Source organism: Armigeres subalbatus, chromosome 1 (assembly GCF_024139115.2).
Source record: "Armigeres subalbatus isolate Guangzhou_Male chromosome 1, GZ_Asu_2, whole genome shotgun sequence".
Classification (NCBI taxonomy): Eukaryota; Metazoa; Arthropoda; class Insecta; order Diptera; family Culicidae; genus Armigeres; species Armigeres subalbatus.
Window position 1 is genome coordinate 57461122 of NC_085139.1, and position 23997 is coordinate 57485118.

Here is a 23997-nt window from a genome sequence, read left to right on the forward strand (position 1 = left end):
GTCAGTCGGCACCAGCTATCCTGACGAAACTATCACTGGGGTCAGTTATAAAGGGGCGTGGATGACAACATTGACTACCAGCGTCACCCGGTCTCAGCTGGAGCTCCACGCCGTCCTAGAGACGCTTTCTCGGGCCCCTAAACAACATGTACCAAAGGCTCGTAAGATAAGCAACACCTAATCAATTGATACCAAAGATTTGATCCGTCTGTGAAATGTCACTCACAGGCGGTTCCACTGTATTGGGCTGCTGGCGGTTAAGACACATTGCAATCGTATGACAAAAATTACCCAGGCCAGAATGATGGTGCACAGAGATAATTATGTCTTAAACAACATCCGCGCTCTCTCAGACTGTGCTGAGTCGTTTTGGAAAATGATAAAACAAAATCCAAACCTCAATCCATCTCACTTTTGATCCCATTAGACCACAATGCCTCTACGGATCGCTTGATAACTCCTGCTAAGAAAGAACATCGTCAGTCCACCTGAGCCAGCCGTTCATGAGCATGTGAACATCATGCATCTAATTCTCAACGACTTCTGGGAAAGATCTTTACTTTCCAAAAAGTGGAACAACCTGTGGAACGGGAGCTAGTCCTACCCTAGGGTGTCCAATCTTATAGTGTATATCAGGGCTACCCAAAGTACGGCCCGCGGGCTGTACGCGGCCTTCGGCTCATTTTTTGTGGCTCGCGCGCCGTGACAAAAAATACTCCATAAGCGGCCCACAAGCTTCTCTATGTGTCTCTTTTCTATAATTTATTGGTACTGGTTTACTGGTTTACTAGTCTGTAAATCGAGTCCTTTACTTTCATTCTGTTCCAATTATTCCTTTTATTTGAATTTGAAACAAAAAACATTTTACATACATATTTTGAGATGGCTGCATCGAGTGACCTGACTGCTCCATGAAACTTTACAGGAAAAGCTTTATTTATTCGGAAAGTGCTTCTGTGTTGAAGGAATGTGATCTGAAACGACAGGGTCGAAACAAGCGCGATCTTCAATAGTTTGTAGTAGCCATCGAGCAAGTGAGTACAGCCTATAGTACAGTGTTATTTGTCGCGAGCAGAAGAAAGAATATATGGGGACAGCAGGGACAGCAGGGACAGCATGGACCATGTCCAAGGGCTTGACGACCCCTCCCCAGCTGTCTGCGAGTCAGGGAGAACTGCCTAGGGCGTGGTGGGATTTAGCAGCGGGCTCTGCTAAAATCCCTCCCAAAAAACCACAAGTGCCCGTAACCCGAGCAAAAATGAATAACTTATTGATAACAAATTTTATTATCCGGTTATCGGACATTTTGATAACTGAATTTGTTATCATTTTGGCTGAATTAACAGCCAACATAACAAAAATGATACCAGAATTTTGCTCCTGAAATAACTAAATGAAAACAAATTAAGTTATCACTGATACCAAGTTGATAACACATTTTGTTATACATATTATTGACTCAAATAACTAACTTAGTTATCAATCAGTTATCACTCATCACTGTTTTATCGACCAAAATAGTTAAATCTTCTTTGCCGACTTCGTTACGCATTGAAAAAAATGTTGGCATTCACTGGGGTTCGAACTCGAATCATGTGATTGTAGAGCGACGTCTTTGGGCACTCACCCAATTACGCTTTCTTGTGGAGCAAAAGAGAAGAGCACTATGCTTCCTACAATCTTGTATTTACTGAAGACTATTTATAATCAAATCATGATGCCATGACCAACAGTTGGCTGGACATAGTGCAAAGCAGAATAACTTATTAATAACAAACTTTATTATCCAATTATATTGATAACTAGAATTGTTATCATTTTGGTTGAATTACCACTTAACATAACAAAAGTGAAAACACAATTTAATTCAAAATAGCAAGTCGACAATCAATTAGGATAAATACAGTTCATCGTCCTTTTATTGAACACTTTTTTTTCAGTTGTGACCAATTGAATAAATATATAAATACTAGGCAATCGTTCCCGATCTTCCTCAGGTTAGTTTTTCTCACATATTGTCAATCATTGGGTTGCTAGCAGTGCAACACTGTAAATCGATTTCAGTGCTAGGATTTATTCAAACAAAACCAAAATCTTGTATGCCGCAGTGAGTTTCATGTTTTCTCAAGGGGCAAGTAACTCTAAACTTTGCGATAGTATTAATCATTGTCCAGCAATAGTATTCGTGGTATTTCTAGTATCCATGATATTCCTCAAACAAAGATACGGTTTCTTCCCCGTTTTGGGAACATCTGATTTGTACTTTTTACAGATTCTAGAAAACTTTTAAACCGTATAACATATTTCTAATGCCAACAAACCAAAACGGGGGCCCAAAACTATTAATAATAGAAAAACTGAACAATCATTTTTTTAAGAATTTAAATAAGACAGAAATCATGTGTTGCCTAAAATGGGGTGGACTGTATTGACTGTGTTTCATGCTTTCCCAATCATGGCTGTTTGATCATTTCATCATAGATACGACGTAGTTTTTCGCTAATATTTTTAAGTATTTATGCATACTGTCGAAAGTTTGTGTTTTCATATGCATGTTTAAACTCTGATATTTGTAGACAACAGAAATCTCAACTCATTCTTATTTATATGCAGTGAAGGATCAGGAGTCGATGTTCTATGACTCAATATCGACTCATAAAAGCAAATTTTTCAACACTGAAAATTGTTTTATGGGTTACTATGATGACAGTACACCTTCTTAATAATCTTCCATTCTACATCTCGATATTTCCATGAGTCGACCGACCCTTAACTATCGTGGAGGTTTGACTGCATATAACGATTTTGCCCGGATTCGTATTTCAAAACTGTCAATAGTTGAGAATATTGCAGCGCTGCACTTAGATCGACGTCAGTGCGATCATGATTGTTTTCTCCAGATCGTTGCAATTTCTTGATTATCCGACAGTAATTCTTCGCTTCCCCATATATTTGAACACTGCGGATTTCAAGATGAATTATATTGCCGTAAGTGAATTATATTGCCTCAAACAAACGCAAACTCATTTTATATATAGACGTTGTCCTGCAAAGTAGGCGGTTAGTCAAGAGTATTCACCATTCATGAATGAGCACATATGCCCTTGGATCATATGTTTCGGGAGTTGCAAGTACACGTTAAGTTTTAATTCAACTCCTACATCGTATGGTTTTCAGATACATATATACTTTATTATTCAACGACACCTGAAATGAAAGTAAAGTCAATAAGCATAGTATAAAATAAATAAGAAAGCTTGAACTCTTGCGCAAATTCCAGAAAATAAACGAATCTATAGATATCGTTGGTAACAAGGAAAATCATTGTCTGCTTAAACGAACATTTCAGCTCAGTGTTAAGAAACAGTTCTTGTCACACCATTATGGTGAGAATGGAAAGCTGGATGAACCTTAATCCTAATCTGTATGGTAAATCTGATTAAAGAAAGATTCGCAGTTTTATATGGTAGAGTTTTACCTCGTGTTAAACAAGTTGGGATGACCATTCACCATAAAATATGTCCATAGGGAAGTTGCTCCCACAAGTTAGTTTATTTGAAAGAATAGAATGTTTAGTACGATATTTGAACGACGCGAAAATTTAAAGAAAATGGCAAATTTGTATTGATAATAAAATTTGTTATTATTCAGTTATCAGTTAATCACATGATTGATAACTGAATATCAAAATGATAATAAGGATAACTTAGCATGTTATCAGTTTGATATCATTTCAGTTATCTGCCTTTGCTCGGGAATCAGACTCTATCAAAGCGACTATGTGCCGCTTCAAAAGCACAAGCCCAGGGAGTGCCAATTGGCATGGGGAGTGTCCCTACTTCGGTAGGGTAGCGCGTGAGCTGCTTCGGCAGGGAGTGAGTGATCTTTTTGTGCTGAGGCAGGAGTGTCATAGCGCGTCACCGCTATTGTCACCTCGAAGCGCAGCAGAAGTCTGAGTATGGACTGCACATGCTAAGGTAGGAGTGTCGTAGCGTAGTATCGTTGATTCGTCCCTACATACCGCTATCGACACCTCGAGGCATGGCAGTGGAGTGTTAGAGTGAGTTTGGGAGTGTCCCTACTTCGGTAGGGTAGCGCGTGAGCTGCTTCGGCAGGGAGTGAGTGATCTGTTTGTGCTGAGGCAGGAGTGTCATAGCGTGTCACCTCTATTGTCACCTCGAAGCGCAGCAGAAGTCTGAGTATGGACTGCACATGCTGAGGTAGGAGTCGAGGTACCCATCGACACCTCGAGGCATTGCAGTGGAGTGTTAGAGTGAGTACCCGAAAAAGGGTCACATGGAGGAATGGTCTTTGGAGAAGCTGCTTCGGCGGCAGGGTAGCAGTGGGTTGTACCCACACACCTACAGTTGTGCACATGTGGTGCATGGGGAGTGTCCCTGCTTCGGCAGGGTAGCGTGTGGTCTGCTTCGGCAGTGGTGTGATTGATCTGCTCGTGCTGAGGCAGGAGTGTCGTAGCGTAATATCTGTAGGCCCAGGCAGTTACCGCTATTGACACCTCGAGGCATGGCAGCGGAGCGCCCGGGAGAGCATCCAAGTAAGTCTCAAATGGAGTGAATGGTGTGCGAGCACCCAAGTCAGTCTCGCATGGGACGAGTGCCTGTGTGAGCGATAATGAGCGAGTACGCTTAGTACTGCCATCCCCCCAGAAGTAGTACTGCGAGGTAGTTCCTGGGGGAAACGATGGTGGAGCCCAAGGGAGTTTAGTCGGTATTACCGGTATGGTCGAGTCCGACACTCCAGTACACTTCCGTGTGGTAGTTTGGCAACTACAATGCACGTGTACTGGGTTAGTGTGTAAATGCATTCTCCCTTGTAAAAAAAAAAAAGAAGAAAGAATATCTGTTTTATATTCGGTGGATCATGAGCTTGTATTGCGCTTTGCTCCGGTCTAGACAAGTGTGATCTTCCATGGTTTGCAGTTGCTATCGGGCAAGTAACTGCAGAATGCTGCGCGATTCTCCTCAGTTTTCATATGCCACCGGGCGTGCATGGTATAACTTTTTTTTCTCGACGCGAGACGGCGAATTAGTGTTATATCCCATCCCACAGATCGCATCGCTTACAGAAGTGAATCCAGATAAATTACCCTTTGTAACTAAAACAATATCCTATCCCAAGAAAATCGTGGAGATGAAGAGTTATACTCGGTCTCTAGTAGCAACGAGAGTCGGACTAACAATCCTCCCCTTCCTTTATGACCGTAAGGATGTTGCTGGCGCCGTTATTGACTTCAAATATTTGAGCTCCCGAAACGTGTACATTGAGAATGGGTAGCTAATCTCAAGCCTCAAATCCAAAGTTTTAAGGTTCAAATTACCGTCATCCAGTCATTGACGAGAAAGACAGCCACATGCTCATACCACCCCCAGTAATAAAACCACCAGATTTTTTGTTTCAAAACTACATCATCCAATAGCGGAGACATAAATATATCCGGTGGATGCTTCATTTGGTTGTATTTCGCTTTAGTTTAAAAAAAAACTGCCTTTTGCAACATTTTTTCCCAGGAGGAGAAATCGACGATTTACTCTCACGCCCTCTTATATATAAAAGACCGTGAGAGTAAATCGTTGATTTCCCCTCTTGGGAAAAAATGTTGCAAAAGGCAGTTTTTTTTTTAAACTAAAGCGAAATACAACCACTAACTGAAAACTAAAGCGAAATACAACCAAATGAAGCATCCACCGGATATAGTTATGTCTTCGCTATTGGATGATGTAGTTTTGGAACAAAAATACTTCCCCCATCCAGCTGGAGACTGTTTTTCTCCTCTGTGGGTGGTTTTATTACTGGGGGTGGTACGAGCACGTGGCTGTATTTTTCGTCAATGACTGGATGACGGTAATTTGAGCCTTAATCCCAAACCAACATATTGGCACGTTTTTATAATGGAATACCAAAATCAAACATTCGTATAAAATAATCAAGTTTTTTTTTTCATTCTCTTCATCTTCCATTGCAACTGGTTATTGGCCTACAATTTACGTGTTCTATAGCATTTCCTAAGTAGTTAATTCACTTTTATGCCTGCCATTGCATGATTATGTATCTTGTATCAGTATTTATTTTTCAATATTCATATCCAATTTTCACAACTAATATTCTAATCCAAGTCCATCTTTCAAATACAATCTCTAGCTTATAACCAAAAGTTGATTCTAAAATAATATTAATTTCAATATTTGCAACCAAGCCAATTCCAATTTTCAAATCTAATAATCATGTTACCTCACCCATTATCAAAATCAAATGTTTAATTAAAAACCAAAAACAATCCAAATTCAATATTTCAATTCAAAGTCCACATACAAATACGCAAATGCATATTTACTAAACAAATTAATCCACCCTTTTTTCAGCCTTCTGAAAATGTCAACTATTTTATGATTCTCCAGCTGTATTCCTTCTTATTTTTTGTTGCATATATTCCAGCATTGCAATCCGAAACTAATAGAATTCGATACGCCAGACCATATCCAATACAATTTGATGGCCTTCCAATGGGAAAATCAAATCAATATCGGTGACGCTCCAAACATACTCTTCAAGCTCTAGCCAATCAGTCCGGAACTCTCACACAAAACCTTCGAAATTCAAATTTGAATAGTTCTGTTGATCCGCATTAACGTTTCTTTGACGCGACCATCAAAAGCTGCAACAATGTGTTACTCTTCCAGAGCACCTTCGACAACACAAGTAGAACACCGATGAGAAAACAAATAATGTTTAGTCGAAACCGATAAGAACAACAAATCATTCAATATGGCACCTTCGACATTACAAGTGAAAACAAAAGATATTTTAGTTACTAGATAAAGATTGTCGCTGTCGTCGCTGTCCGGCGGAACATCTTTTGCTGGCAAGGATAGGGGAGCTAAATGTCAAAGAAGGAAAATCGATACGATTTGTCAGCTTGGTACCCAACATGTTCCAGACAGCAGAACAAAGGGAACCGAAGCGACAATCTTTATCTAGTAACTAAAATATCTTTTGTGAAAACCGATGAGAAAAATAATTATTTGCTTCGGCGTTCTTCCAGAGCGTCTGCGACGTCACAAGCCAAAACATTCAATCCAACGCTCTAATACAGTAGCTTAGTCATCACATGTCGAAACCGATGAGAAAACAAATAATTTATGCTGGCGCTTCCAGTGCGCCTTCAACTTTTTGAAGTCGAAACCGTTCAGAATCAACACATTTGTCAATCCAGCGTCTTCGACATCATAAGTCGAATCCGATAGACAAATCATTCAATCCGACGCTCTTTCAGAGCGTCTTCGACATTACAAGTCGAAACCGATGTGCAAATCATTTAATCCGACGCTCTTCCAGAGCGTCTTCTACACTGCAAGTTGAAACAAATAAGCTAATTATCCCATCCGACGCTCTTCCAGAGCGTCTTCGACATCACAAGTCAAAACCGATGTGCAAATAATTTTATCAGACGCTCTTCCAGAGCGTCTTCGACACTACAAATCGAATCCGATGAAAGAACCAACTTGATTTACCGAGTAGTGATACTGCCTTTCTCGCATTTAGCCAAGACACCAACCTTATATGGCGCTAATATGGTTAGATGTACTATTTTCTTTATAATTTTTAAACGCAACGGTCGATCGTTATCAGATTCAATAGCGATCAACAAGGTTTTGTCCCCTGTCGAATGAAACTTATTGCGAGAAAATCGGTTGAATATTACTAGTTGTCTAATGTTTTTCTTAGCTTTTGTGCATATACATACACACACACACATACACACGGACAGACAGACATTTGCTCAGCTCGTCGGGCTGAGTCGATTAGTATGTAACACTATAGGTCACCAAGGCTTCTATCCAGTATTTTGCGCTCGATAATGGCGGCCGAATGAGTGCCTTTTTGACATTCAAGAGGTAGAAAATATTTACTTTTTTAATCAATGTAGGCCTTGATTTTTTGGAAAACATTGGCACTCATCTGGTATAAACAAACAAACGATTGTCAAATATTTTCCACTGTGTACATTCAAGGATTTGGTAATTTTCTCATGCATTTTTTGTAATAATTTCATTATATTTTTAGGATAACTTCAAGTTTACAAGCAATCTTCTGCTTTATAAGAGATACTTTTGGCCCAAGAATTACAAAGCTCCATTTCAGAACGAGTCCAGCAACAAACCCTAGACTGTTGATTTAGAGCCAACGGCAGTCTGTGGGGTGGGTCCTCAACACCTCTTTTGGAATTCCGGGTCTTAGGACGTTCGGACGCCGGTAAACTGTCGGATCATGGGAACATAACTAGCAAATTCAAACCTCCGGATACGCGGGTTACTACCACTGATAACCTGCACTTCAGCTGTACGCAAACTTCACTTTGAATGACCCACTCGAGGCTAGATTGGCCACAATAGCTCAAAAGTTTTCCGGTTGGAGCTTTGAAAAAAAAAAACTCTTCACAGCTCAACTCAACCGTCACCAAAATGTGCTTTTCTTCGTCCAAAAATGGTTATTCTCCTTTTTTGATGCTTCTCGAACGACTTACCAAGCGTCCAAGAACGTCTTCCTCCAAAACCAACAATTTCTTTTCTTTTCTTTTATCCATCCAATTCACTGAATCTCATCACCCACTCGACAACCAAATAATTTAATCGCACCTGGTGCGCCTAGCGACTGACCCATGCGCATGTATAAAACGATCATTAGAGTTAGCAAGAGACAAGCAAGATGAATAATTGCAAAGGATATAGTTTTTATACGTAACCGTAACCGTATAGATAACCGTCATACCGTTTGCTTCTAGGTTTTAAATAATACATTCGCTGATAGTTTACAACTATTAATAAAAATGCCAATTAGCCCCAATTTCCTAGATTCCTAGTTATCACGACTCTGTACCACATGTAGCGATTCGAAATAATATTTTTGCAATTCCTGATCATAAAACAAGGTTTACAGTTGTCATTTGAGTGATAAAACGTAGGCCGTTTTCCATACCAACAGAATGGGTGCTTTAATGACCATTATGCAACTCAAATGGGTTGCATAATATTCATTATAGCACTAATTTGGGTGCTATAATGAAAAACCTACATTGGGACAGTAATTATATGACTACATTTAGCTGAATTAGTTTGGGTGAGTGTTTAAATAGTGTACTCTAAGCGTCTCGTAATAAATGAAATGGTTTGTTGGACATAACATCACAATTTTCCAAAGGCAATTGCATCCATCGCTTCAAAGCTATTCAAGCAATGCAATTTGGCACGATAAGATGGAATCTTATTGTTCTCTGCCGCAACATAATTTATTGGAATGAATGATCATGTGGAGTAAATTCGATTGTACAATTTTGGTAAAGATTTATCATATTAAAGTCCATTTTTCGTCATTGCAAAAAATAGCGTGTGCAACTCGTTGCAAAACTCGATTTTTTCGCAACTAGTTGCACAAACTACTATTAACAGTCTTGGCGACAGTTCGAAATCAAAGCAACAATTACTTTTCAGAGTTTTCTACTGTTTTTTTTTGCCCGAAAATGCAAATATAATATGTTAAGTGAATCCCTTTACAAATATCATCAAAAATGAGTCGATACAGTTATTATCGGTTTGCCAAATGTAACAGGGCTCACGATCAGTAAGTAGAAGGAATGTTGGTAGCGAGGTGCCTTCGGTCAGCCAACATATGCTTGGGGAGTGTTGAGGCACAGGTGCTGCCGGGCTGGAGGCAACTGGCTAGTGACAAGGAAGGTTTTAGAATCGAACGTACTGAATCCATTCTGACACTGGCTATTGCATCACCAACGTATTTGGTTGCAGATTTCCTTTCCCTGAAAAACACTAATTATAATCTTTATACTATGGACGATATTTTGTGATTTCCACATTTCTTAAAAATAAAATGAAATAATTACGAAAAGCATGAGAAAAAAAAACCAATTGCATCAATAACGTAAAGGAAATATTTGACATTTTGTATTTTGAGTGCCAATGTTTTTCAATGAATCAAGGCCTACATTGATTAAAATATGTAAATATTTTCTACCTCATGAATGTCAAAAAGGCACTCACTCGGCCGCCATTATCGAGCGCAAAATACTGGATAAAAAGTTCGTTTTCATAGTGAAATGATAGCCTTTCGGTACAACTTTGTTGTACGAGAAAGGCAAAAATGTCCCAATCACGCCCACATGATACTTACAACACAATAATTTCCAACCAGGAACAACCTGGCAGGATCGCCAAATGTGCGGCCTAGTTCTGCCGAAACGAGCTATCCGTCACGGCGTGCGTTGTCTTATCCCGCGTGCGACTCCGTTCGTTGTTCGACGAGGAAAGAGAAAGAGGAAAAGCCATGGCCTGCTATTCACTAGTCAGTGTTGGCAACCATACCATTAGGTGCCTGCCAGAGTAGCCGCGTCTACGCGACGCGGCGCGAAAATTGCACACAAAGGAATAACAATCAATAATAAGGAGCTGTCAAATCGTATGGACGCTTCGCTTCGCTTCGCACTTCGCGTCTACTCTGGCCGCACCCTTATACGATATTTGCATATCTGTCATCAATGCACTCTAAAAGTGGGTTGCCCAGTTCCTAATATATCTCACCCTCACACTAGTCAGTCACGGAGTAGCACCTACGAATCGTGCGGTCATAATGCTCATGCTCATGAAGGAATGTTATCTGAAACGACATTACGAGACCGAGCATTCTATGAAATACGATACCAACAAGATAACAAATGTTAAAAATGTTCCAAAGATAATGTGTCCATCTAATTTAAATTTCCATTATTGATTCAAATTATTATGGGATTATCGAAGCAACAAACTCTCTTCACAGAGACGAGCCAGCCTAGGGCTGAAAGTTTCCATAAAAAATAAAATAAAGAAAAATCTCTTCACTGTGACAAACACGAAGCCGGAAAATGCAGTACGGGCCAGTTTAGCTGTACGTGAGATTTTGGCAAAACGAATGAAACTACTCTAGGACAGAGAACTTAAGGAATGCACATCTTCTATTATCGGCATCGTGTGCCCAAACGAAAAAGTCTACTTCAGTAGCATTAGTTTGCCTCGAAACATGGTGCGTAAAAGCTCTTGCAAAAGATTTGAACACTACGCTATGTGAGAAAGCCACCTGCTTCAGATTCTACTCTCTCACAATCGATGACAGTACAGATGTGGAAAATATAGTGCAAGCAGCTGCTTCATAAGGAGAATTGATGATCATCTTGCAATCCCACATGAATTGACAGCTTTGATTTCAATTAGTGGAACTACCAGAATACGGAGATTTGCTGTATTATTGCGAAGTTCATTGACTAAGCCGTGGTTCAGGCTTGAGAGACTTTATTCTCTTCTAAACTACAATACCCGAACTGAATGATCCAGAATGGAGCAGTGACTTAGGATTTCTGGTAGATATTACCAAACACCTCAATGACTTGAACATGCTGAAAGGCATGGATCAACACGTCAAACTTTTATCATACATACAACGTTATAGCTTTTGAAACGAAATTGGCACAGTTGGTTGCTGAAAACTGATATATTTCCCTCGTCTTGTTCATGTACATCTGTTTAATGTGCTGGTAAAACCCATCACAACAACTTTCAAGTCAATTTGTTGATTTTATAGAACACAGTAACGAAATATCCATTTTCTCAACACCGTTTTGTGATGTGAATTATAAAATGTATCTGAAATGTTTCAAATGGAGATTGCAGCAATTGGACGAGAGTTCGTGACTCATTTCTAGGTGGGATTCATGGGCCAACGCTTTACCACGGACCAAGTGTTCGTCGTGCGCCAGATATTGCAGAAAGCCGAGAATACAACGTCCCCACACATCATCTACTTATCGACTTCAAAGCCACATATGATACAATCACGCGAGATCAGCTATGGCAGCTAATGCACGAATACGGATTTCCTGATAAGCTTATATGGCTGGATGAAGGGGTAATGAACATAATTCGAGCTTCAGGGTCGAGCCCTTTCGAAACGAGCCGAAGAATACGGCAAGTTCGGCACGAGTGGTACGATTTTCACGAAGTCCGTTAAGCTATTTGGTTTCGACGAAATCGAGGTGGTTGATGAATTCGTGTAATTGGGCACACTGGTGACCGCTGAGAGCATTCGGAGAGGCATCGTGGTTGTAAATCGTACATTTTTTGGACTCCACAAATCGCTCCGATCGTATTGAATTTGCCGCCGTACTATCTACAAAATCCTCATTAGACTGGATACGAAACCTGGTCAATTCTCGTGGAGGACCAACGCGCACCTGGAGTTTTCAAAACGAAAGTGCTACGTGTGGTGGGGTGCAGAAGGCGGACAGTTCGTGGAGGAGAGGAATGAACCACAAGATCCATTTGCTCCATTCATCGTTCATACCGCGAAAATCGGACGACTGCGGGAGGCCGGGCACGTAGCCAAAATGTTTGATAATAACCTTGGTGAAAATGGTTCTTGACAACGATCCGACTGGCACAAAAAGGCGAGGTGCGAACAAGGTGGAAGACGATTTTTGAATCTTTTCGAAGATTGCGTGGTTAGCACCGTGTAGTCATGGACCGAATGGAGACGACTTTTTTGCCACTACGGCCTTAGTCTGAGTAAATAACAATCACTTATTAGCATAATCAGAATAAGCATAAAGATAAAATAAATAATAAGAAGGCCGTATCCATAGCCGCACGCATGTCGTCTCGGGCAATGGACTGTTGTATAAGATTTTTAAGATTTTTGAGAATACTTAAACGTTAGGTGTAATGAAATGTTTAGACTGCCTCGCAATAAGGTGATTTTCCACATATCCTCTATTTGCACCCGACCCAAGATTTGTTTCCCATTCCAAAAGAACACGCAGTTACACCACGAAATGGTTTTGGATCTATAAATTGTCGAGATAAACCAATTCTTACCAGCGTATCAGCTTGCACGTTGCCTTTAATACCACAATCACCCAAATACAGGCTCACTTTGTCACGGCAACCCAAGGTTTGGACTGAACATATTCCCAACCGAGTCAAGACGTGCAAGTGGCTGATTTAAAGGCATTTGGCAATACTGCTCGACTGTATGACATTATGCTAATGTTTGAATGTCTGTTGTTTCTGCGAAAGAATAAATTAGAGCATTGCAGAATAGCCTGAACTTCATTATTGAATGGGTTAATGTCCATTTTTTTTCCTTGAAGTTTGAGAAAGTATTTAGCGCTTCCAGTGAGTTAAACGCTTTAAGGAATTGTACTATTTTTCCAGTTACATATAAATAAATTCATTCAAGTTTTTAATCCTAATATTCGATGTGGTGTGGTGCTGAGTGACAGACTATGGGCGTTGGGTGGCGAATGATTCGTGGTGGGTGGTGTAAAACGTCGGGCGGTTAGTGGCAGTAGGATGGGTGAAAAATAAAATTTGAATTAGTGGTGAAAGAGCCAATTTGAATGACGAGGAATGTTTCGTTTGTAGGATGTTTTCAACAAAATTATTGAAGCTCCTGGTACTATCGGGTGCCTTCTACGACGTAGGCAAGGCGTCGTTTAGTTTACTAGCCTCATCAAAAATCTTTTGCTATCTCATCTCTGTCCTTGGCCTGGTTAGGGAAAGGTTATCGCTAGAAACGCGATTGTTGTTGACAGTTCCTTATGTAATATTATGGTGTAATCTTTCTGAGGTTGATAGTATTCACTAGTAACACTGTGCTTCTTGCTCCTGCCATCAGACGGAGTTTTAAGGGAATTGATGCAGAATGCAGAATGCGACAAACAAATCGGGCTTCCGGTTAACTCAACGCACTCAGAAGTCGTAGAAAATTGTAATGTTATTGACGAACTACCAAATACTTCATCAAACTCATATGCAACTGAATTACTTGTATACTGTCCGAACTTCAATCGCATGAAAAGTGCTTTTAAAATGAACGAAATACATAAAAAAATGAGTACTTCTTTCTCGGGTATTTTAGGAACTGGAACAAGTTGGTTGTGAAAGGGTTAAAAGCGAAGAAGTTTTTGGAAGAGATTATAATGTTGTTGGAGATGATCAAGATTTCGTCTTAGCGCAAAGAATTTCTGGTGAAGGTGTTCTCACCGCAATCTTCTCAAAATTTAATTCGGAGCTCATTGATTCTACCAAATTTATTGAATTTGAGCATGTGTGGGCATAAAAACGCGTATTGATGGTGACACCCACGTCTTTGCAACAGTAAACTTTCCTCCAGATCAAGCTTGTAAATCATCATATGAACAGTTCTTCCAAAATGCTGATGAAATTATTTCCCGTTTTCCTCCTGAATTAAAGATTCACATTTACGGCGATTTCTACCAGATTCTGAGAATGAAAGTATTGTGTTGGCAGTTGTCGATGAAAATGAAATTTTAGAATTTTTTTTGTAAAAACTGCATGTTTATGTATGAATCAAATTAATCATGTGAAAATTTGATAAAATTGTGATCTGGACTTTTCATTCACAAACACTCGCGATGATTTCTGTGTAAATAATATCGCCTTTATGGAAAAATGAAGCATTTCACACATTTATTGAATATTCTGTATTTGTGCATCGGGACAGTGATCGTTACGGCTATGATTTCAAAAAGTCCTCGATTGTAAAAACGCAAATTTGGACAACGTTAAACATAAATCGAATGGAGCCTGTTTTAAAAATCAAGTTGACATTGAATTGCTATTGCAGACTTTTATGCAATTTTGTTAGACATTGTTTGGGATGAAGTATCACTCGTGAGGAAACGTCACAATTATAGGTAAAAAACCGGTATGGTTCAAAAAACAAATAAAAAAAATTGGAAAACCCGAGAGCAAAAGGCTCATAAATTATTTTTTTTTAATACATTAGTCAAGAAAACTATTTGGATATTTGCGACCAACTTAGTTCATCCATATCTTCTGCTCTTAGGGAGTATAATGCTAAAACCAAAAATGAAATCAAATCATGTCGAGAAAACTTTTTTATTTATTTATTACCAGACTAAGGCCAGAGTGCAATACACAGAAGTCCGCCATCTGCACTCCACCATAGATGGTACGCAACAATGTCCTTTCAAAAACTCCCAGTGCGCGTTGGTCCTCCACGAGCATCGTCCAGGTCTCGTGTCCGTAGAGAGCTACCCCTAGCAGCACAAATGTTGCACCTAGGTGACTGGAACTGCTATGTGACCAGATTCAGTCACATTGAAGTTGCTGCAACCATTTTTGTCTATCTTGTGCTGCTCGGGACCGGTCTTATAAGGGTTTTGTAGATAGTCAGTTTGGTACGGCGGCGAACTCTATTCGATCGGAGCGTCTTGCAGAGTCCAAAGTAAGTGCGATTTCCAGCCACTATGCGCCTCCGAATTTCTCTGCTGGTATCGTTATCGGCGGTCACCAGTGAGCCCAAGTACACGAATTCTTCAACCACCTCGATTTCGTCACCACCGATAGAAACTCGTGGTGGGTGGCTTACGTTGACCTCTCTTGAGCCTCTTCCTATCATGTACTTCGTCTTCGACGTATTGATGACTAGTCCAATCCGTTTAGCTTCGCTTTTCAGTTTGATGTAGGCTTCCTCCATCCTTTCAAAGTTACGTGCCATGATATCAATGTCGTCGGCGAAACCAAATAAATGGACGGACTTCGTGAAAATCGTACCACTCGTGTCAATACCTGCCCTTCGTATTACTCCCTCTAAAGCGATGTTGAATAGCAGACACGAAAGACCATCACCTTGCCGTAACCCTCTACGCGTTTCGAAGGGACTCGAGAATGCCCCTGAAACTCGAACTACGCACATCACTCGATCCATCGTGGCCTTGATCAACCGTGTCAGTTTATCCGGAAATCCGTTTTCGTGCATTAGCTGCCATAGCTGGTCCCGTACGATTGTATCATATGCGGCTTTGAAGTCGATGAATAGATGATGTGTGGGTACGTTGTTTTTGCGGAATTTCTGCAGTACTTGGCGAATGGCAAACACCTGGTCCGTGGTGGAGCGTTCGCCCATAAAACCCGCCTTGTACTGCCCCACAAACTATCTTACAATTGGTGTTAGTCGGCGGCATAAAATTTGGGAGAGTACCTTGTAGGCGGCATTCAGCAATGTGATTGCGCGGTAGTTGCTACAATTCAGCTTATCGCACTTTTTGTAGATGGGACACACGACACCTTCCATCCACTCCTGCGGCAGAACCTCATCCTCCCAAACCTTGGTAATCACCCAGTGCAGCGCTCTAGCCAGTGCCTCACCACCGTGTTTAAACAGCTCTCCTGGTAGTTGGTCAACTCCAGGGGCTTTGTTGTTTTTCAGCCGGCCGATCTCCTCCTGGATTTCCTGGAGATTCGGAGCCGGAAGTCGCATGTCCTGCGCGCGTGCTCCTAGGTTCATTACCATACCGCCACCGTTGTCTGCCATATCACCATTCAGGTGCTCTTCGTAGTGCTGCCGCCACCTTTGGATCACCTCACGCTCGTTTGTAAGAAGGTGCCCGTTTATGTCCTTACACATATCGGGCTGTGGCACGTGGCCCTTACGTGAACGGTTCAACTTCTCATAGAACTTTCGTGCGTTATTAGCGCGGTACAGTTCCTCCGTCTCTTCACGGTCTCGATCTTCCTGCTGGCGCTTTTTCCTCCGGAAAATCGAGTTTTGTCTGTTCCGCGCCCGTTTGTATCGTGCCTCGTTCGCCCTCGTGCAGTGTTGCAGCAATCTCGCCCATGCTGCATTCTTCTCCTCAACTAACTGCTCACATTCGCCGTCATACCAGTCGTTTCTCTGATCCGGAGCCACCGTGCCTAGTGCAGCGGTTGCGGTGCTTCCAATGGCGGATCGTATATCTCTCCAGCCATCTTCAAGATATGCTGCGCCCAGCTGCTCTTCCGTTGGGAGTGCTACTTCCAGCTGCTGCGGGTAGTCTTGGGCTAGTCTTGTAGCCGCCCAATGTTTAGCCGCGGCGGACGTCTCCGACGCGTGTTGATCACCGTCGAGAGTTTTGAGCGCAGACATACTGCAACGAGGTAGTGGTCGGATTCAATATTCGCACTGCGGTAAATGCGTACGTTCGTGATGTCGGAGAAGAATTTACCGTCGATTAGAACGTGGTCGATTTGGTTTTCCGGTACTTGATTAGGTGATTTCCATGTGGCCTTGTGGATATTCTTGTGGGGGAAGAAAGTGCTTCGGACCATTCCGCGGGAGGCTGCAAAGTTTATGCATCGTTGGCCGTTGTCGTTCGAAACGGTATGCAGACTATCCGGTCCGATGACCGGTCAATTCATTTCCTCCCTTCCTACCTGAGCGTTCATGTCACCGATGACGATTTTGACGTCCCGCAGTGGGCATCCATCGTATGTCTGCTCCAGCTGTGCATTGAGCGCTTCTTTCTCGTCGTCGGGTCTCCCTTCGTGTGGACAGTGCACGTTGATGATGCTATAGTTGAAGAAACGGCCTTTTATCCTCAGCTTGCACATCCTTGCGTTGATTGGCTGCCACCAAATTACGCGTTGGCGCATCTTTCCCAGCACTATGAAGCCGGTTCCCAGCTCGTTGATGGTGCCACAGCTTTGGTAGAAGGCAGCCGCTTGATGCCCGCTTTCCACACTTTCTGTCCTGTCCAGCAGATTTTCTGCAGCGCTACGACATCGAAGTTGCGGGAATGTAATTCATCGTAGATTATCCTGTCGCAACCTGCGAAGCCTAGCGACTTGCAGTTCCATGTTCCAAGCTTCCAATCGTGATCCTTTATTAGTCGCCTAGGTCGTTGGCGATTGTATCGAGTCGTATTATCTTCTATGTCGTTCGTAATAGTTGTTTTTAAAGGCGGCTTATTGGGCCTGAGCAAATCTCCTGTCTCGTTGGAGGGCCGTCGTGTCAGGGCTGTTTAGCGTCCCACCTAACACTAGGACTTGGGCTTGTGCGCTTTGAGCGGCACACGGTCGCTTTGGCGGAGCCTACTTGCGGATTCATGCAGCTTTTTATAGAGGTTTAACAGGGCCCAGTGTCAAACCCCACCACATCCTAGGCAGGCGCCACAACTTGCAGATGGCCTGGGGAGGGATCGTCAAGCCCTTGGACATAGTCCCTGCTGCCCCCAAACCTTGGACATAGTCCCACGCTCCCCAAACCGCCCGTAAATCCTAGGTGGTGACGAGTAAGTACCCAGAAAGCATGCCTTGTAATCGTTGTGTCGTCCATGCGCATAGGGAAATAGCCATAGTGGAAGTAGTAGTGTTAGTAGGAAGCTCTAGCAGAGCAAAAGGGAGAAAATGGAAAGGATAGAAAGACCTAGGCAAGCATGAATTAAGAAGAGATCGATCGACGAATAAACCAGGATGCCTTTATTGGGGGGAGATCTGATTTGTCATTGTTCCCAAGTCAGCCATCTTGAATTTTTGTATGGAATTTATGCTCGTTTGTTTACGTTTTGCACTGAAAATTAACCCCCCCCCTTGCTGGTTATTCCCATCTACTAGCGAAGTCGTTTAACCTTTACATATATGAAAGGGCCTTGGAATAAACTTGTACCCACCCAGAAAGCTTCATGTTTGAAATCCAGCCGTTGCGTACGCAACCCCTTGTTTGTGTCAATAAATATAGCAGTGTTTCTCAAACCCGTTGTGACGGTAGAGTACCAGAATATGTTTTAGTTTTCATTTGTGAAGGATTTCCATGTAGTTCGTGTTTGTTCGTAGATTGTGAATGTTGTACAGGTTAATTCGGGAAATAGAATTTTATCCGCTCTCGAATTGAAAGCAGCACTTTTTGTTTGAGTTTTCAGACAGGGTCCAATGATGATAAATTGACCTATTAGGTCGACGGTTTTCGAAGGCGGGTATCTGAATCCTTAGAGGTTTTGATGCGGTGGTCCTTTATTCCACCTTTTAAGGCAGCCAGCCAGATTCCTTCCCAAGTTCAGGAAAACTAAACTCTGAATGGTCTCAGGCCGGCCAAACCTGCAAACTTCTGGGTGGTCTCCTTATAGGAGATACTGATACTATAGGTTGATACTGCGCATTCAAGGAGTCGAAGGAAAACCCCTCCTCTCGGCATCCTACAGGGTTAATACATCGGTTCATCGATTGGCGGTAATATCGACTCGGCCTCCCTCGAAGGTGAAGGTAGGACCTACGCACTCCAGGTGAGGAGTCAAAACTACTTTGACAAGCTGTCTAAGATGGAGAAGCTTGAGAACGGCTCCACGCTTTAAGTAATCTCCCACCCACTTTTGGTACCAAAACATTAAGGTACACCGGGGCAAGTTGAAACGGTTTTTTTAAGTTGAAATTCGAAGTGCTATAAAAATTACACTTTGATAAATTTTGAATCCGTTTGCGGTGTATGTATAGTTCGGGCCAAAGATTATACATAGAAAATAAGCACCCTTACCAAACTTACGTATAAATATTTTGTATACTGAAATAATTTTCTTATATGCATCGTTTCAACTTGCTCCGCGTATCGGGGCAAGTTGAAACACTGCGCTGTACACAGACATAAGCTAATTTGGCCGTATTAAAGACAAAATGTATGTTTTCAGTGAGACTCAAGAAGCACGAGGTTGTAAAGGTGACTATATTACTGCCAGGATTCGCATAAGAGACCCATGTAATTTTTTGACTATTTTGATTTTTTTTTCAGAAATTAGCTTGAAATTATCTCCTGTTTAAGAAAAACTGATAAAATAGTAGGCTTTGTACTAGAAGTTTGTGAATCAAATCATCCTTATATTTACTCGCATAAAAGTCACATGCTAGATTTTGATACTCTTTTACACAAAAAATAAACTTAAGTATAGTCATTTAATTATCCTACAGCAATATATACAGATAAAGAGTATAATGTCAAATTTTTGGAGAGACAGCATTTTTTTTTCAAATATCTAGATTTTTTTTTGTATTACTCAATAAATTCAACGGGAAATTTCTCTGAGAATACGTCTGAGAAAATGACGTGGGACTCTTATGCAAATAAGGGCAGTATACATCAAAGTCACAAGAATATTTACCACTCGGATTACTATTCAGGACGGTTCATTATTTGATTCACTTGAATATTGTGCACTTGATCAATTCGGTTGTGGATTCTTCATAAATTCACATTAATTAACAAAGCGTATCTCTCATAAACTCCTCGATTGGAGAAATAAGGGGCTGGGGAAGTGAAAGGTGGAGGTAACGAAATGTTTACATACTGATGCTATATGTTTTTTTTTGCCAGTCGGTGCTCAGTAAATTAAGAACCTGCAGTTTAAACATGACCCCCTTTTCATTCTAGTGGAGATTGTAGGAGGGTTGCATCCATGAAGGGATGGGCGGGAATTTATTAAATTTATTTTCAGAAGTTTGCATGTTTTTATAAATTTATGTTTGCCGAATGAATGTATTCACGGACCATGTTTAATTCTGGAAAAAATATTACTTTTAATTGCGAGGGTGACGTTTTGAATCGTTATTTCAACTTGCCCTGCACCACGCTGCACGACCAATTTCAAACAACCAAAATACAAAAATTAAAACGGATCTTTCATAGATTCTTTATAATCATTATGCTTATTCAACATTGAATGATTACCTACCGTAAAAATTTGATGAAAAAAATCTTCCACTCGTCATTTTGAGACATGTCTCATTGACGGGTCAAATAGTTGGTTTGGATTTTGCAAAGGGCGAAAATAAACAATGCCATGGATTACTTTTGAAAGCTGGATTACTTTTGAAAGCCGAGGATGGTGGTCAGAAGGTGCGTTTGATGTAGCAGTTTGTAAAAAAAAACAGGGCATTCAGTCATTTCCTATCTTAAATTACAGCTTCCGTTCCAACTTACCCCGCATTTCAACTTGCCCCGGTGTATCTTAACAGGTTTCACTTCGATGTCTGTTAGATAAATTAAACAGAGTTTTTACTAACAATAGAAATTGAATTTCTAATAAAAGAAAGGTGGACCTGACTCTTTATTATTGAAATTACTGAGATTGTGGTAATAGTTGTTATAGTTAGCGAACACCGATCATCATGGAAGAGCATACAAATGTAAACCAGTTGAGTTACACCTGTGTTTTAGGTTATGTATTCATTTTTTTATCTTTCAATTTGGCGAAAGGTTCAAGTTGACAACAATAGGTATTTTCCTCTATATTACAACAAATCAAGAACTTCTTGCCTGATGGCATTTGAGAAGCGAAGTTTGTTTCCCCTGTTACATACACCTACATCACTTTATTTTTGCAATGTAGTTCAGAAGGTGCTCACCTTTTCTGATGATATCTGATCTAGCAGCTCATATTGTGTGATGAGCGTGTATGTCACAACAAACAATGTAAGCATTATTTTGCTTTCTGCAATATGAGATGAAAGTGGCTACTTCTAGTGGGGGCACATCATAAGCTATCATCAGCACCTCCCGGAAAAATATATCTAGGCGACAAATATTTCCGTTTTCCCACGAAATGGGTCGGCACCTCCATGATAATCGCAAACACCTCTATAGGTTATCCCAAACACACGTGACGCGACTGTCTCCATCGTTTGGCGACTGCGATTCTGTCGCCGTTGGTATGGAAGCGGAAATGGAACATTCCATGCAGCAACCCAGCGATAGAGCCGTGGCGTTGGAATCGCTTAGGTTTGGGGGAGATTTTATCTCGTTCAATAAACCCTGGGATTTTTCACTGTTCTATTTTCCAAATTTGCAGCCCTATGATGTTGATGTCGTTTTGGACCTTCTTGTGCACTAGGTAAAAAAAGAAGCACAGTATTTTTTTTATCAATATTTTCGGAAATTCAATTTCGTTTGTATTAATTACAGTACTATTCCATTTTATTCCACCATGTTGTGATCTTTACAGAAATGTATTTCGACCCTCAGCTGTAAGGCCGTCTTCAGCGACTCGTACTTGACTTAACTCGAAGTCGAGTCAAGTACGAGACACTGAAGACGGCCTTACCTACAGCTGAGGTCAAAATACGTTTCTATAAAGATTACAACGTGGTAGAATTAAGTGGAATAGTACTTAACTTGTCGTATGACAGGTGGAGGCATTCCACTAAAAGATCGCAATAATTTTATTAGTTTTAGTTTAGAATGCTAATAAAATCTTCCAGTCTAATGTTCACAGATTTCTTTTCCACCCCAGCGTAGAGTGTGGCCGACCCAGCCCCACTTCCAATCCCGAATTTCTGTTACTATCGACCTCTGGTGACAACGACGATGGAGCTCGTTGTTTGAGATCCAGTTGTGAGGCCACCAGGCCCGAATTATATACCGCAGGCATCTATTGATGAACACCTGCAGCCGTTGAGTGTTCTCTACTGATACACACCATGTTTCGCTAGCGTATAACAGCACAGATTTCACGTTAGAGTCGAAAATTCGTATTTTGGAAGCCAATTTTGAGTTTTATTACCTGAGGTCGAAATTGAGTGAATTAAACTTACATATGTGTAAATAAATTTTCCGTTGGGTACTTTTTTAACATGATAGTAAAGGCAAACTACTTCGACCCTACTTACTCAATTTTGGCTTCCCGTAAGGATGTTCGAGGTTGGGTGAATTAACTATATCATATTGGGTAGTTTATTTCTTTCGTGTGCGCCTTGGTTCTGAATAGTATATTAATATGATGTCAACGGTTTCGTATTTTACAAATTTCATATATCATCTTGTCAAATGTGTAGTATTTTTCAAGTAGATTATTAAATCGTATTATTAACACTCAATTGACGTTTTCACCGAACTTTAAAATGCAGATCAGCAATATTTAGGAAAATTGTTACTGATATTAAAGATTCGTATAAGTGCTTTAATTTATTGAGAGGACACTTTTACGTGAAGATTTGTTTCGGAATCATTCAAAGATTTGCTTCGGAATCCATTGAACATTTAATTCCGAGTTTCTCGACGTTTTGTCTCGGAATCGCTCAATGATTTGCTGATCAACATCCCTGGATGATTCCTTTCGGAATAACTTGGTGCTTCTTTATGGAATCATTGAAGCATTAAATCGGAGTCTTCCGACGATTTGTTTCGGGATTCCTCGACAGATTGCTTCGAAATTCATCGATGATTTGCTTCTTCATCCCTGGAATAAGCACGTTGGAATTTTTGGAGGATTTCCTACGGAATCTCTGGAACATTCCCGTTGAAACTAACTCCAGGAGTAAGATTCCAGTCGGAATTCTTAAATTATTCCCGTCGGAATTCCTGGAGGATTCCATTCGGAATCTCTATTAGAATCTCTCTCTTATTGGAATCTCCGAAATATTTCCGTCGGATTTTCTAGAACATTCCCGTCGGAATCGCTAGAATATTCCCGTTGACATCCTGGGAAAATTTGAACTCCCTGGATCCTGTTGGAATCCCTGGTTGCCTTCAAAATCTCTGGAGGTTCCCTTCGGTATGCTTGGAGGATTCCCTTCGAAATCTCTGTAGATTCCCGTCGGAATCACTACAAGATTATCATAGAAATTGTTGGATGATTCCCGTCGGAATTCCTAGATGAATTTTTCATTATTATTTTTTTCTTCATTTTTCAATAATATTCACTGCCTCGGTGGGATCCTGACGGCGAACCATCACATATTGCCCTTTGAGTGTGCGGGACAAAGCTGAGCGCTACTACACTCAGACGCAATAGCCATATACTATCAATTTGAGTCGTTGTAGCAATCATCGGTTAAGGATGCCATCCAACAGCTAAAGACCAATAAATCAGCTGGTAAGGATGGTATCGGAGCTGAGCTCATCAAGATGGCCCCGGAAAAGCTAGTCACTTGCCTGCACAAATTGATAGTCAGAATCTGGGAAACTGAACAGCTACCGGAGGAGTGGAAGGAAGGGGTTTTTTTTATTGTCTTTATTAATGAGGTTTTAAGAGGAAGGGGTTATATGCCCCATCTACAAGAAAGGTGACAAGCTGGAGTGTGAGAACTTTCGAGCGATCACCTTCCTTAATGCCGCCTACAAAGTGAAGCGCCAAGATCGTCGTCTATTACCATTAGT

At 41.0% G+C, this 23997-nt stretch overlaps 2 protein-coding genes across 7 annotated transcripts in view; both read right to left on the reverse strand.

Moving 5' to 3' along the window:
- Positions 1-6855, reverse strand: part of LOC134225871 (uncharacterized) — a 346329-nt gene extending 339474 nt beyond the window's left edge. The window contains exon 1 of the mRNA XM_062706305.1: positions 6831-6855. The gene's annotated coding sequence lies outside the window, so the exon portion shown is untranslated. The remainder of the gene's footprint in view (positions 1-6830) is intronic.
- The window catches only part of LOC134225844 (uncharacterized), a 374271-nt gene that overhangs the window by 269730 nt on the left and 80544 nt on the right, over positions 1-23997 (reverse strand). The gene's annotated exons all lie outside the window — the stretch shown is intronic.